The sequence below is a fragment of the Petaurus breviceps genome, unplaced genomic scaffold, assembly GCF_028583685.1.
Source record: "Petaurus breviceps papuanus isolate PSGF00001 unplaced genomic scaffold, PetGlider_PUasm1.0 90686, whole genome shotgun sequence".
Taxonomy (NCBI): Eukaryota; Metazoa; Chordata; class Mammalia; order Diprotodontia; family Petauridae; genus Petaurus; species Petaurus breviceps.
Genome location: NW_027187309.1, coordinates 6,530,813 through 6,548,003, shown reverse-complemented (window position 1 = coordinate 6,548,003; position 17,191 = coordinate 6,530,813). Strand labels below are relative to the sequence as shown.

The 17,191-nt window shown below is 35.6% G+C and overlaps 1 protein-coding gene and 1 pseudogene across 1 annotated transcript in view; both read left to right on the top strand.

Moving 5' to 3' along the window:
- CSMD1 (CUB and Sushi multiple domains 1) overlaps positions 1 to 17,191 on the top strand; it is a 2,654,573-nt gene that overhangs the window by 958,744 nt on the left and 1,678,638 nt on the right. The gene's annotated exons all lie outside the window — the stretch shown is intronic.
- Positions 5,123 to 5,633, top strand: LOC138144080 (adenylate kinase isoenzyme 6-like; annotated as a pseudogene).

Sequence of the window (17,191 nt, the reverse complement as noted above, 5' to 3'; positions counted from 1 at the left end):
CCAAGCCCTCTTCCATCTCCATTGGCTCCATGCTGCCAAGTGCTTCAAACTCTAATCTATGGGTATGTGAGTGAATCTTTGTGCCTCTCACCTTCCATATCCTCTTCCAACCACTATTTTCCTTCCTTCACCATTCCATTCTCTGTACCCATGCCTTCTATTCTTTATTGTTGCCTGCCTCTGTACTTTCTGTATTGTTTGCACAGAGTACCCAATGAACTGAGTGTGCCTCTATCATTTCATAATTTTATAAATTAAATAGCTATTTATTACCTTTCTCTCTAATTCTCTAGGCTTTTATTACCATATTTTTGCTACTTTTGCTCTTATCTCTCTAGTCACCATTTCTCTGTTTTCTTATTCTTCTTCCATATTAGCAAAATAGACATTCTCTAAGACTGTTCTTGGCCCTTCTCCCTTTTCTCATTAGCATTTGTATTGGTTACTTCATGCATTCATATGCCATCTATTATTACTTCCACCTCATTGAATAACAAATGCACATTCCCAGTCCTAATTTCTGTCTTAAACTCAAGATCAGCATGCCAAATCTTTAATGGATACCTTCACCTGGATGTCTTACTTTTTACCACAAGTTCCATAAGTCTAAAACTGCATTCATTTCTTTGTGAATCCTGCTTTTCTTTCTGACTTCCCAACCTCTATTAATAATATTAATACTCTCCCAGGTGCCCATTCTCAAGAACTCTTGATAATATCATTCTCTACTTAAAAAATAAAAATCCACCTCAGTGGTTTATTGCTAGGTACCAGATAAAGTTCATTCTATTAGCCTAGAATCAAATATCTTCTACAACAGTTCCTCAACCTGTTTTTCATTTGTAGCTTTCATTATTCATGTACATGTACCTTGTGACTTGACAATTCCAATATCAAAGCTTTGCTTATGCCATGCAATATCTTCTAGAAATATTCTACCCATTATCTTTTCCCATTAAAACCTAACTATCCTTAAAACTCTCTGTTCTTGCAATTCCTTACTTTTATTACCTGACCTTTTGTCTATAATTCTTTACCTCTAAAAACTGTAGAATCCTTGAGAGAAAAGACTGACTTACTCATTTCTTTTCTCTTTGTTGTCTTCACAGTGACTAATATAGACTTTGGAAATAGTAGGCTCTTAATAAGATTTTTACACAAGATTAATTGATGAAAGAAACTTTAAAAAATTTTGATAGGAACAAAAAGATCCTGCCATGCTTTCAGAATCAAAGAGAAATTGTCTCAATTTATTCATTTGAACTTGCAGTATTGAAGATGATGAACACTAGTGGCCCTCCCATTGTTGACACTTTTTAAAAAGTATTGTTTTGGTATTATTTATAATGGGCTCTTTTACTCAAACATTGATAATACATATAGAATAGCTTAATCTGAATGACAACAATCTGAACAATCCACCTGTGAGTTAAGTAGATTTTGGCCAAGGGACCTTTGGTCACATTCCAGTTCTGCCACCAATTTGACATTGAGCAAGTAATCTAACCCCTCTGGTCTGAGTTTGCTTCCTTGTAAAAGAGAATATTGGATTAGGAAGTCCCTAAGGTCCCTTCTATCTCTTACATCCTACAATCTTTTAATCATTATTATCTTCCTAGATGCCACATCATTTTACAATATGATTCCCATTCATGACATGTCAAAACCATAGTTACTTATAAAAATCTCTCTAATTAATCACTATAAATGACAAAAATAACTCTGCTATATCAACAGGAATATGAAAAAGTATGCACCTGTTCAGCTAGTCATTTTCTAAAATGCCGCCATTTGTGGCACTGTGTATGGCTAATGCCTTTGCCACTTGACAAATTTCTTCTGTGCAACAGCATTCTTTCCATTCTACTCCCAAGCAAAATAAATATAAAATTATGATAAAAGGGATGAGAGCATATACGCAACTTTCAAAAACTAAGTTCAATTTAAACACTAATGAAATGTTCATGGGAAAGAAGAGAAGAGAAATAAAGGGAAAACATAACAAAAGAATTGACTTCCAGGTTTTATTTAAATTCTCACATTTTCATAGTTGTATTGCCACTATTAAGGGGTGAAGAAAAGCATGGTATCTGAAAGCATGGTAATAATGATTCTTCAACTTGAAATAACATGATCTTGGTGACAACTTTCTCTGAGTTGAATTTTAAAATATAATCAACCTTACACTGATGATTCATAGAAATGTTTAAAGCATGATTAAATAATAAGTTGCTTCAGTTTCAAAGAAAATGATGTGTTGCTTTTGGTTTTCTCCCTAGCATTATATCACTCTTTGTAAAACGATGTTCATGGAAAATACTGTGTCATTAAGTAGAAGAATGCAATTTCCTTGATGTGAACAAATGAAATTAACTTGAGGGTAAATTTTAAGGTCAATAAATATGGATTCTTACAATTAGAGATGTTATTTACATGTATTCTAAAATTGAAGCTACTTTTGAATGCTTACAGGACTTTTTCCTTGGTAAAATACACAAACATCACAGTATGCTCATTTTTAATGCCAATTCATTTATTCATCCTTTTAATCTAAGCACATTTATTAAATGTTTACTATGTGCTAGATTGAGGAGAGGGGGAATGAACTAAAAGAACACAATATCAAAATTCTTGCAAATACTTTGCATTCAATTATGAAGGAGAGTGGGGATGAGAAGGGGAACACTTAAAATACTTCTACAGCTATACACCTATGCTACTGGGGGTGGGGTGAAGTAGACTGTGTCAGCAAGACTTAAATCTAAATCCTGTCTCAGAAACTTTATGACCCTACACAAGTAATTTAACCTCTGTCAGCCTCACTCTCCTCATGTGTAAAATGGGAATGAAAACATTACCCACCCTACAGGGTTGTTATAAGAATGAAATGAGATGATATATGTAAAGTCCTTTGTGAACTTTTAAGTGCCATATAAAGATTAGCTATAATTAACTATGCCTTCCTGTATAATACTGGATTCAAAGGCACTCTTACTAAAGAGTTGAAATGATACCATATGAATTCTTAGAACCTAGCACAGTACCTTGCACACAGACAGTAGTAGATCAATTTTGTTTGGTTTTAAGGTGATTTTTCTTATAAGCTGATGCTACAGATTAAACCCTGAGGGCATTGTTCTAACATGCAAGAATAAAGTCCTTTGCAAGTCTTTAAATGTTATATAAATGTTAGCTTTTATTAACTATTTCTCACTGTACAATGCTGCATTATACCACATAGAATATATTTTTAATTAAGGAACCCATTCAAAGGGTCTCTATTACTAAAGATCTGAAGTGGTTTCATATGAATTCTGAGATACACATTTATAAATACGTCTTTCCATTAAATATTTCTTAGTGCTAGGCTAATGCCCCATAGTTATTGATATTGGTGGAAGGGGTCAACCCCTTGGTCTTCCCTTTCACAAGGCACTAAATGTATCATGATATCATCAACGTAGTGGGTAAGCTGTACACCAGGTAGCTTTAATTCATCCAACTGTTCAGCCACAATCCTGTGACAAATAGTGGGGCTATGTATGTACCCTTGTGGCAAGCGAGTAAAAGTATATTGTTTACCCTGCCAAGTGAAAGCAAAGTGGTCCCATTGTTTAGAGTCTATTGGGATGGTGAAGAAGGCATTTGCCAAGTCAATAACTGCATACCAAGTCCCATCATATTTCTGGATCCTTTCTATTAAGGTGATGGTATCTGGAACAGCAGCATACAAAGAAGGAGTCACCTTATTCAACTGTCTATAATCCACAGTCATTCTCCACGTCCCATCTGATTTTCTTACTGGCCAGACAGGATTATTCCATCTTGTGGTTGTAGGGACTAACACTCCTGCTTCAACATATTCCTTTATAGTAGTGGCAATTTCATCTTGCCCACCTGGCACACGATACTGTTTTAAAGTAATTACTTCAGAAGGTTCAGGTAAAGTGATTGGGTCCATTTTTAGTTTTCCCACTAAAACTGTATTAATTCCTATCTTCTTCACAGCAAATTGGTATCTTCCTTCAGGTAAATTCAGAGTCATGCCTCTCAATACATCTATTCCAATGATGTATTCAGGAATGGGTACAACAACCACAGCATATTCCTTCTTAGGTAACTGCCCAATTTTCATTGTTATTTTAACCTGTCTGGCTGATATTTCAGTGTCTCCTAGACCTGTGATGGTAATAGGAGTTCCATGTTTAAACTTATCGGGGTTTCCATAGATAAGTGTGGCCTCAGCCCCAGTATCAATCAGTGCCCTAGTCACAGTAGTTGATCCATTCTTCCAATATATTGTTAAACCAATATGGGGTCTGCAATCTCTTCTGCATATTTCTTTTATCGGGGCTGGAGCTGCTGGGAGCAGGATTTTCTGCTAAGGACTCCTGCTGAGGACTGCCAGGGGCCGGAGCTGCTGGGAGCCCGCTTCCAGGGCGCTGGGTGGTTGCTGTGAGCGGGGAGAGGAGGACCTTTGCCTGAGGTAGCCTGTTCTGTTTTAAAGGCTTGAAAATGTGGGTGCTTTCTACTTTATCTACCTGTGCCAATGTCATAACTACTCTGATGGCTTTCACTTTCTGGTTTTGGGATTCAGTCTTTTGGTATCTTAATAAATTTTCTAGTTTATTTCCCCAAATGGCAAACTTGACGTATTTTGTGATGGATAATTATATCAGCATATTTGTAATCTCTATAGGCATTGTGAATATGGCATTGCTGATACAGTTACCCAGAGGCCAAGATTCTCTAGAACACAAAGACCATCAGTAGAGGGAGATGGCAGGACACCAACAACACTTCTGGGAGTGGAAGTCTATTTGAGAGTGAATAAATAAGGCATCAGCTAGCATTAGAGTATAGAAGAGTGTCACCTCCTTTTTGTGTATTCCTTGAGGGAAGGAAAGAAGGTTTTGTTTGTTTGTTTGTTTTAAACAAAAGTCATATATTATGTTGAGTAAAGAAGTGGTTGGATATAGTAATTCAGCATCATGAAATTTAAGAGATGGAAGGAACATCAATGACATAAGAGGGGCAGACCCTGGACTCACCCCCTCAATTTCTACCTGCTGCTCCATCATGGAGAGCAGGCAATGGGGGCAGAGCTGGCACTACTATAACCATGAAGCTGCTTAACATCCTGCTCCTTGGTACACTGGGGATTAGAAGGCTCACACTTGGTAAAGAACTTCCATCAAAAACAGTACCTACATACATTAATGTGGGTGATTTAGTACAAGGACAGTTATGTGATGGCTTAGATGAAGAAAATGAATGTTAAATTTTGAAAGAAGACAGAGTACTTGATGAGTTAAAAAATAAAATGAAAGATGGTAGAGTGATTGTTGATTAACCATGCTTGTGACTTCTTCCCTAAGCAATGACTTCATATAGTTTTTGTGCTTTATACAGATAATTCTGTATTATGTACAAAACTTGAAAAGAGGGGATATGGTGTAAAGAAATTACAGGGCAATATTCATTGTGAAACTTCCCCAATTCTTAATAAAGAAGTCATGGACCCTCCTACAACCATGAAGTGGTACATTGGCTGCCCAGCAATGTACCAGAAGAACTTGAGACTAGATCAAGTAATAAAATGGATTGAGCAGTGGATAAAAGATAATAATTGAATCTTGGGGGCATAACAGTTGAAGATTTCCTTGATGATTTCTCTCTCCCCTTGCAGTAGAAATTGAGACAACATACAGCAAATTTTACTATCCAGGATTGCTTTGTAGAAGTAGCAGGTAGATAATATATGAGGTTGAGTTATAACTAATTTTTGACTCCATGAGAAAACTGAAAACCACCAAATACAATCAACAAGATATTAATGACTTTTAAAGTTTAGGAATATTCAGCATTCTCATTCATTTTGTTTAACTGCCAAAGAATGAACAAATTTTAGAAAGTAGTTGGAAATTTTTAACTCTTGAAGTTAAAAAGCAAATGAAGGTTAGGAAGAACTGCTGACATAAATAAAAAGGCCTAAGGATAAAGCTGTAAACATTAAAAAAGAAAAAAAGAGGCCAAAGAATATGAAATTATTAGATCAAGATCATATATCCAAACAGATTTCATGATGAAACCCTGGCTTCTTGATTCCCAATACAGTGTCTTTTTATTATTCAGCAAGTTAATATTTAAAAAGTATTTTGTTGTTGTGTCTGACTCCTCATCAGTCCATTTAGGATTTTCTTGGCCATTTTCTTCTTCAGTTCATTTTACATATGAGGAAAATGAAGCAAACTCAGTTAAGTGAATTCCCCAGAGTCACCTGGCTTCTAAGTGACTGAGGACAGAATTGAACTTGAATGATGAGTTTTCCTGATGTTAGGTCCAGCACTCAATTCACTGCACCACCTAGCAGCTCATTTACAAAGCCCTGCTATGCAAATGTCGCTGTTTAAAAAAAATTAGGCAAAGGCAGGTATCTAAACCTATTATTTAATTTATATAGGGAACTTCTTATGGCAAAAATTCCACAACTTGTCTTTAACTTAAAGATTTAGTTAATTACTTCAGTTATGGAGTGGTTAAGCAACTTGCCTATTGTCAAGGAGCTAATATCTGTTGAAAGCAGAAATCTAATCCAGTGATTCTTAACCCCAAAGCTATCTATCCTTTTGTCTTTGAGGTCATTACGCTCCCTTCAAAAATTTATCCAAATAATAGAGTCCATGCTTGATAAATTGAATCATCTATGTGATTATAAGTGACTATTTCACATAGCATATAGTAACATGGAGAAGGATCCAGTATCTGTCAAGAAAACTCCAAATGAAGTCACAGAGAGTCAGATGTGACTGAAAGTATACAATAACAATATTTTGAATTTGTATAGCTCTTAAAGTTTAGAAAGTGCTTTACAAATGTCATTTCATTGGTTTCATGATCTAGGTTATCAGGTATTTCTATTCATATTTTAAATGCACAGAAGAGGTAGAAAGGTTAAGAAATTTCCCATATCCAGTATCTGGATGGTATTTAAACTCAGTTTTACTGCTAGCTCTAAGTTCAGCACAATTTCCATAATGGCACATTATCTCCTTGTACAATAATTTTCACCATTTTTTAAAACGGTGGTTCTGTGTGACAAGTAAGAATTACTATTTTTAATTGATTCCATGGGTGTTGACCCCCTTTCTGATTTGTGTTCACAGTAGTGGAGTTCACCTTTATGATGGACTAGAGATAAAAGTTTAAGTTGATCTAAAAGAATATAATTCCTCAAAGGATTCACAGTTCTTTTCTGAGGAAGTAAAAGGGGACAATGTCTGGGATATTGTTTTATGGATAAAATAAAGGGAGCAAAAGATGAAACAATCATTTGTATCACTTCTGGGGAAAGGGACTTGCTTTTTAACATTTCATTATACATTTAAGATAGTTTAATATCTGTTCTATGTGAAGCATGCTATCAACTTTATAAATTTTAGATAAGGAGATATGATACAAATAATCATACTATAAAATAATACAACAAAATTAATAACTAACACTTATGTGGTACCTTATGGTTTGAAAAATGTTTGAAATACATTTCCTTATTTGACTTTTACCACAAAACAATAGCCATTATCCACATTTTACACATAAGGAAACCTGGGTTGAGGAAAGGTCAATGACTTATAAGGAGTCACATGGCTAATAAGTATCAAGATTATTAAAAGAGACCATTTTAAAATTCTGTTCTTCTTAACTGCAAGATTAATTCTCTAACTATGCCACCTGTCTGCCTAACAAAGTTACATAAAAAGTTACCAGCTGGCTTGTGCCCAAAGAGAAAGATCAAATTTAGATATCTTGAAAGGGAACATGGTATAGTAGGTTAATGGATGGAGAGCCAGTTTTGGACAAAAGGAGTTCTACATTCAAATCTTGCCATAAACCAACTATGATGCTGACCATGTCATTTAACCTTTGAGTTCCTAATGGTTCTTTAAGACTTCAAATAGCATAACAGATACTCATTTGCTCTGATAGAGGCAATTTTTCCTCATGGTATGTTCCCTATGCCAACAAAACCGCAGGGTCTATAGATGGGCAAAAATGTCCGTGAGCTTTTGGTTATATGCCTAGATTTTTTTTTTAATGTCTGTCAATAGAAGATGGAGTTGTGGGACTATAGTTAAGGAAAGGCATTGAATAAAGAGATATCCATTTCAGAGCCATGTATGTAGGAAATGATCACTGAAATCATGGGATCAGATTCTTCTTCTTCTTCTTCTTCTTCTCTTTTTGGAGGGGGGAAGGTAGGGCAATTGGAGTTAAGTGACTTGCCCAAGGTCACATGACTAGTTTTTTTTTTCTATCTGCGTTAAGTGTCTGAGGTCTGATTTGAACTCAGGTCTTCCTGACTCCAGGGCTGGTACTCTATTCACTGCACCACCTAGCCACCTGTAATGTAATGCCAAAAGAAGGCAACTTCCCAGGTTCAAAATACCAGCATAGGTGCTCTCTATTTTATTCAGTAACAAACCCAGAACAGAGAAGATCAAAACATGACATCATTCCAAATACAGCATTTACTAAGTGTGATTAAATAATCTCCAAGTACTACCCCACCCCAGGATCTTCCAATCATTCAATCAATTACAAAGTCTCTGTTCTAAATACTTCTCCACCCCTAGGCTATACCTTAATTAAGTCCACCACTCTTCTCAAATGTAGATTAGTTTCCAAACATAAGGTCAAAAGTTCCCCACCCCTGGATCACAATTGAATCTACCCCAGAGTTACATCAAGTTTAAACACAGCACTTAATACCCAAATGGAGGTCTTTTCTTCATCTTGACACGAGGCAAGTTCTCAGCAATCTTAGTTCCTGGGGAGACAAGGCTTAGCAAGGCCATAAGATACATTGCCAGTCCCTTCATGAATTTGTTCTCTGTCTGTAGAACAGTCCTAGAACCCCTGAACACATTAGCAAAGCCCTCTCCCAGGATTTCTGTAAACATACAACAAGAAAATCCTTCTTCAGGGCTTCTGAACCAACAGAAAGGTTCCCAGACCCCTGCAACAACAGCACTGTCCTTCACCAGTGGACAGTATTCACTCTGTCTGCAGGACAGTCTCCAGACCCCTGCAACAACAGTACTGTCCCTCACCAGTGGACAGTATTCACTCTCTGTCTGCAGGACAGTCTCAGGGCTTCTTAACCAAATGCCAGGTTCCAGGACTTCTTCAACAAAAGGACAGTCTTTCACCAGTGGACAAATCTGGCAAAATAACATCAAAACAGACAGACAAAGTACCAGCAAAACAGCCATGTCTCCTCAGTCCTTGGCAGCTCAGGGGGCAGGTCTCAAAAGTCCAGGGCAATTCAAAGCGGCCACCAGCAATTCTCTTAGTCTCTCTCTCTCCACGAGGTGCTGCTACCAAAAAGATCTTCCGCCTCTCTCTAGTGTCTCTCCAAATCTACATCACCAGCTCCTCCCAGTTTAGGACTTTCTTTTCACATCAACAAGCCCATCCCACAGGTGGGATTAACAAACTCTGGGTTTTAACACAATCAATTTGAAAACCAAGCCAATACAGGGGAATCTTTAATTGCCATTACTATCACACCACCTGACTTAGTTTCTTTATCTGTGAAGTAGAGATAATAATACTGATTGTTAAGTACCTCAAAGGGATGTTGGTAGGCTGTATTTAACACTCTAGGCAGTGAGGTATCACAATGAATAGAGTGCCAGGCCTGGAGTCAGGAAAACCTGAGTTCAAATCTGGTCTCAGACACTTACTATCTGTGTGACCCTGGGAAAGTCACTTAACTCAGTTTGCTTCATTTCTCTCAAGTATAAAATGAGCTGGAAAAGGAAATGACAAACCATTCCAAGATCTTTGAGAAGAAAACCCCAAATGGGGTCATGAAGATTTGGATATGACTAAAAACAACTAGACAGCAGCAACAAGAAAATAGAATGCATTATAGCAGCTGTGCAATATAATCAATAGATCACTAGACCTGGAATCAGAAAGATCTGAATTAAAATTTGAATTAATTCAAGTAGTAATTTTGTCAACGTGGGCAAGTAAAAGTTTCGTCATTTGTAAAATTGGGGTAATAATAATAACTACTTCCCGTGGCAGCTGTGAGACTAAAACGAGATATTTGTAAGGAATTTTGCTAGTTTTAAAGCCATATATAAATGCTAGCTATTATCATTATTATTCAAATTTTAAAGTCTTTTACTGTCCACTGATATTCTTATAGTAAAGCTTCATGAAAAAAACAGCCATTTGTTGAGGGAGAAACAAGGAGAATGCTTTGTCAAAAATTGCTGAAAATGTCTAACTTGGCCAGCTAGGAGAAGCGTAAAGCTTTCAAAAATGAATTCAGTGAGAAAGGGGCCCACCTAGAGGTTAGAGCTGGTTAGAGCCATTGTGTTCTTGACACAGGGTCACTGTTCCCTCTTCTTTGGGATGCTCTGCATCGCCTCAGCATTTAAAGTTAGGTTGGCACCCTGAGAACTGAGAACCTATTGACATATTTGGAATAGAAGCACTGTTATAATTCTGGCTTCATTGCTTTCCCTGGGCCAGCCTGGCAGAAAGCTATAGAAGGGAAACAGACTTGCTCTTGGCTTCCTAGGGGATCCTGACAGAGTCGGCCCTGTCCCCAAAACCCTGCATGAAGTATTGCCCATTTGTACTCATTAGAAGCAAGAGAAAAAGATTGCAGGGCCTGAAAGAGAAAGCACAGTATAATATCTTTTTAGCCTAAGTTGTCATACATTATTCTCAAACTTCACTTCTATTTTGCATGGTGCTGGGAAGGCTGAAATTCCAAATAAACCTAAACAAGATAATGTTTTATGAATATCACAAAAATTAAACATAAATATCCACACACTGTCAACATTCACTATGTTTATATGCATATATATATATGGACTTATACATATATACAAAGTGATTTTGCATAAATAATATCAATAAATAAGCCGGTTGCTAAGGACAAAGATAAAGCAGAAGACTCAAGAGTGGCATAGTTTGATGGTGGAACTGGAATTTGAGTCAGAAGACCTAGCTCTGCTCTCTATCATACACTTGACTTTGAGTCAGTTACTTTGCTACTTTGGGCCTCAGTTTCTTCATCTGACAAATGATAAGATTTGAATGAATAACCTCTCACATTCTTTCAACCTCAACTCTGTGAACTTATGAATATTGGGTTAAACATAGGGATATATGGAGTGGGGTACCACCTCTGTCACTAACCATTTGGATAACCTTAGACAAGTTCTTTTCCTCTTCTGAGTCTCTGGCTCCTAATCTATAAGAGAACATAATAGGATGCCTTTTAAGGCTATCTCCAAGCTATGATAGCCTATAAAAATTTATCTTTCAATAATTTTTATCACCTACTTAGTATAAGGATCTTAGTTGACATAAGATATAATCCAATATTGAGAAAGCAGATTTCAATGATCAGGAAAAGATAGTGGTTGGAAAGATATGTGTGTGCATTTGCATACATGTGTGTGTGCATGTATGTCTGTCTATGTGTGGGGGGGGAGGATGTGAGGATGTGTGTTGGGGGTGGTGTATAATAGTTTATTTAGGTTCTCAGTTTTGGTCCTATTTTGATGTTCAGTTGAGATCATAGCAAATAACAAAGAGCAAAGATCAAGAAAGCATAGTGTCCCAGATACAGGAAGCTTGGGTTCCCTCTAGGGAAATATCCATGAGAGATGCCTCTCATTGTAAATGGGAATGGTAGGAGCAAATAAGCTAGTCGGCTCAATATGAAATATAATAGTAGGAAACATGAGAAAGTGGTTTTCTTACATAGAAACTAACATGTTCTTCAAGTCTTTGTGATCTGTCTCAATGGGAAACTGATGTGGAGAACGTTGCACACTTGATAAGTGTGTATTGACTGAACAAAAGGAAATGATATAAATTCTTTTAGTGAAATGTCTATGGTCATTATGTTTTTGTTTCAGTATTCTTATAACATACAGTCTAGCACTATATATATATATATGTATATGTATACCTTACTCTGTTTTCAATTATTTCATGTGTGTTAGCTTTGTCTATCTAAAAGAGAAAAAAATGAAAAGGCCACATTTATAGTGGTTTGTGTAGTAGAATGCCCTTTCATTGGAGGAGTATTTCCTTTAAATTATGGTTTCAAGACCACCAGCCTACATCACTCATGTTATATGGTCCCAGGTGAACAAAACATACTATCTTTTTAAAAAATTGAATTTTCAATTTGCCTCTATTTGTGTTATCTTCAGTCCTCATTTTTAGTGGGGGGTTGGGGGTGGGGAGAGAATAATTTCCTAAATTGCAGGTCAGTCTCAAATAAGTTACCATATATGTAAGACTCCAGGAATGTTTGTACAGACAGAAATGGCTCAATATAAACAGTTGCATTAAGTAATGAGCTATCTGGCTTCAATATCTCAGAAATATAATGTTGTAAAATTTAAACAGGCTAGACTTCAAAGCAGAAGCATGGATTTGAATCCCAGCTCTGATGTTTAATATTTCTGTAACTTTATATGAATTGTCTTATTTTTTGAAGACTGGGCAGTTGCTATCCTTTAAAAAATAGTCTATTCTTAGCACAACACCAAGGTCAGCAAATTGTATGCATTTAATATTTTTTAATTAATTAAGAAATATTGAGCCTTACTTTCATCCTCCATAAAATTAGGATAATAATTCCATCTCCTGAGGTTGAAATGAGGAAAGTACTTTATAAACCTTAAAAGCTTTTTGGAAATGTGACTAAGTTGCTGTCCTATCAATGTGGCTATTTCTTCTACCAGTATAAATTATAACCCTTTCCTACTTTTTCATCCTGTATAATGTTTATCCTTGTCTCTGTGAATCAGATGTTTTAATAATAAGAAATCGAACAGTTTGATTGTCCATTGCTCCCCCTCCCCCAAGCATCAAGAAATAACATTTTTGTATTAATATAGTACATCTTGTGTATATTGAGAACCCATGTGTCATAGTGTATGCAAATCTTTCCTTGAAGTCATGAGAACCTAGATCTAAGACCTGCTTCTATATCAGACAGATTGTGTAGCAATAATGAAGTCACTAACTTCTCAGTTTCTTTAGAATATGTTTAAAATTATTTGAAGATTTGCATAGTGTGGGAAGTGTTTACATAAGGCATGGTCCATATTGATAAGATGATGTGTCCTATTCAGATTTATTTTCGTATATGTATACATAATGTATTGGTAATATTAATAATGAAGAAGCAGCTATCTCAGGTTCTCTAATCTTTGGGTGAGATACTATATGCCCATGTCTTTTGCATTTCAAAAGTTGTCAAAAATATCAGAAAGTTCTTCATGTCAGTTATGCCTAATAATCAAAATATATAGATGTGTAAAGTGGCAAGCCAACTAAATTTATCTCATCCTGTAACTAGAATATGATTTATTTCATCATTATTTGTGTGTTATAACAGAAAATCAATCTTAATTGGGATACTATTTTGTCTTATGCTAAATGTGCCCATAGGTAGTACAAACCACTTTCTGCCTTCTCACATTGCTTCTTCTACAACAATAAAAAAGAAAAGAAATAAAAAATGGAATAAAGAAAAAAATCATTTTGCTTGAGAAAGACATAGATTTAAATGTAAAATTCCTGCATCTTTTCATTATACTTTATTTGGTTTATTCTATTTTACAATGAATGTCATATTTTTACTGACCCAGACAATGGCCTAAAGCACTGTGTAAGCTGCCAAGAGAGTCCCTTTGCAGGATAATGTGGGGCAAGGCATTGACCTTCTCTTTCCTTCCTTATGTGAAAAACAGAGATGACAGCAAGAGTCCACTGGGCTGAGTTGAGGATAAGAAACATTGACTTACTTGAGCTTCTTAGAATATATAACAAAGTGATAACAGCATTGCCCAGATTGGTTCAGGTGAGGGCAAAATGGAGATGTCTCCCTATTTCCTCATATCATAACACAATATATTGATATTAGAAATATCCAAACCTATAGCATGAATTTAAATAAAACAACAACAAATAAGGATACAAAAATAACAATAAAAATAAGTATGTATTTGATTATTTATACATTTATTAGGATCATAGTGTAATAGATCTAAAGCTGCAAGGGACCTTAGAGTTCATCCATTCCTTGTACTGTATATATGAGGTCACTGAGGTATAGAGATATCTTACTCAAGGTAATAAATAGAACAACCAAGATTTTTGACTTGTCCTCTAAACTTGAAATTCAATGCTCTTCTAAGATTATTGAACTCATCCCCCCCACAAACTTTACTTACTTTTGATATTGTGTTCTAAGATATATCTAACAATACTTAAATAATCCTATGGTATCACCAAGCTAGAAATTTCTTTGAAAAATGTAGATCTTAACCTATATTTATTTTCCTATTCTCTGTTATTTTTTTCATATTTTCTCTTACCATAACTGAGGTAGAGAGGGGAGGAGGGGTAAAATGTACTTAACATGGTGGTAGCACCCTTTTCTCTTAGTATCATGAAAATATCAATGGGGAACATGGGCTGCCCATCATTAATCCCTTATTACTATCAGACTGTTTTCTCATACATGTTTTTTAAATATTTTGTTTAGGAAAAGAAAACAGAAACATAAAAAGTGTGAAATAAAATTGTTACTTTTAAGAAACATTCATATCTATAGTATCCATGTAGTATTTTAAATGTAATAACAATAACAATAATAATAATACCACAAACACAAGTAGAACATCATATCCTTTCACTAAGTTCTTTAATTTTAAAAATCAATAAGGTTCTTTAGCACATTTTAAATTAGGCTCCCCATCCCTTGGCCTCTCTCTTCCTCTGTTTGAACTCAAATGAACTCAATTTCTCAGATATTAGCATTGTCTGGAAACTACTCCTAAACCTATACTTTTACCCATTCTAACCAATTTTGCTCTGATTTGAGTAAAAAGCAAAATTAAATGAGGGTCATATAACTTTTACAAAGACTTAGATCATCATAAACAGAAGTTACCAATGAAATTTTCCACTCTTCAATTTATATGCTTACAACCTATACTTTTTTCTTTTTTTCATCCCTACATCAACTTTAATAACATTGTTTTCAGTGTAAAAACTGTTCATCAAAATTGCCAGAGGACAAGGAAGACTAGAAGGAATTCCTACCTTCACTTCTGAAGCATCTGTTATAAATGATTAGTACTGTACTTGAGTCTCTTGAGCTTCCAGAGTGGACTTTCATCCCAAACATGGCTATGACCCCGAATATGTGAACCTATAATTTATAATGTTACAGCATCCAAAGCAGGAAAGTGATCACAGAAATGGAAAGCAAATACCAACTTTACTCAAGTCACAGACTGTATTCTCTGGGAAAGCCTCTTTCCACGCATAAAATTTTAAAAATAAGTGAAGTTCGGTTGTATATTCCGATTTCCCCCATCTGATTACCTGTTCAGCAACAGTCATAGATTGAATCTTAAAACTCATTTATAAAGGGGAATCTTGCATTTTGTTTTGCTTGTGTGTTTATATTTCAGGGGAGACAGATGATCCATCCATATTTATTGGTTTTCCTTCTTTTATTAAGCTCACATCAAATTTTAACCACTCAAAAGTGTTGAGATTGAGTTAATCTACCAATGCCTGGGCCTTTTTTCATAATATATAAGTAGTTCTTCCTCTATCCTCAAACTATGTTATTAGATGCACATACTCATTGGAGAAAACCCTACATGAATGGGTTCAAAATATGGATTGCTTTAATATATGTTCTGCATATATTTTGTGGGAAACTTGACAAATGCATATGGTATAGTGGAAAGAATACTGAACTTAGAGATGTCAGACCTGAGCTCAACATTTATTAGCCATGTGTCACAGTAAGCATCACATGACAGATAACTGCAAGGGACCTCAAAAACCATCTAGTCTGCTACTTTTATTTTATAGGTGAGGAAATTGAAACTTTAAGTGGTTAAGATACCTGCTGAGAGTTACAAGGTAGTAAGGAACTCATAGTTCTTCCAACGTAACACACAAATGCTTGAAAGTCTGGACACCTAGCTTCCTTTTAGGTTGAATAGGGATAATGGTCCTTGCACTTACATGATGTTTAGGAAGAAAAACTATTCTGAAGTACAAAGGATTATATAAATATGAGCTTTATTGTAATTACCTATGACTATAAACTACTCCTACTAATAATGGCAGGAAGCATGGCAGAAAGGCTAGAGAGAAGCCCTGGGAATAAGGAATATCAAATAACTAAGTTCATGGCCTATCTCTGATCCATACTGACTCTATGACTGTGGGCACTCACTTAACCGCTCAGTTTCCTCCAAAGCAAATACATTAACAAAGAGTGTTTCCTTGTTATAATTCCTTAAAATCAATGGAATTGTGAGTCCAATTTAAAAAATAGGAAAAGAAAAAAGACTACTAACAAAACCTACATACTAAACAGGGTAATGAAGTACAAAGTTCATAAATAGTATTACTTAAGCATGTACCTTAAGATCATAGATTTAGAACTAAAAAGGGACTTAGAGGTCATCTAGTCCAACTCCATTTTATAGATGAAGAAACCAAGGCCCCGAAAGATGAAATGATAGTCAAATTCATACTGTGGTAGGTCTGGGATTTGAATGCAGACAATTTAACTCCAAATCTAGCCCTTTCCATTGTGTCAGGTTGTGGTCTGAATTCAATAGTTTACTTAACACATTTAGAAAAAATTTCCATTCATCAAAATTATTCTCATGACAGTCTTTCTTTCTTTATGTTGGATTTTATTTCTGAGTGTGGAAAATCTCCAAATGATGTTTGTCTATCACTGTGTATTATTTTTGGGTAGAGAACTGATATTATGGCATCCTAGATGTAAGAATATCATAGACTTTTAGAGAGGGAAGGAAACAAGGGGATAAACTGGTATAATATTACATACTTCATTCTAGTTAAGGCTGGGACCCATACCTGTTCACTGATGATGCTCTACTGCCAAACTTAATCTGTGTTAATTAGTTGCCTATCACCAGAGTATTTGATGATAAAGGAGGAGGAGGAAGAAGAAGAAATCGTGGACAGTAGTAGTGGTAGTAGAAATAGTAGCAGTAGCAGCAGCAGCAAGAGTAGTAGTAGTAGTAGTAGTAGTAGTAGTAGTAGTAGTAGTAGTAGTAGTAGTAGTAGT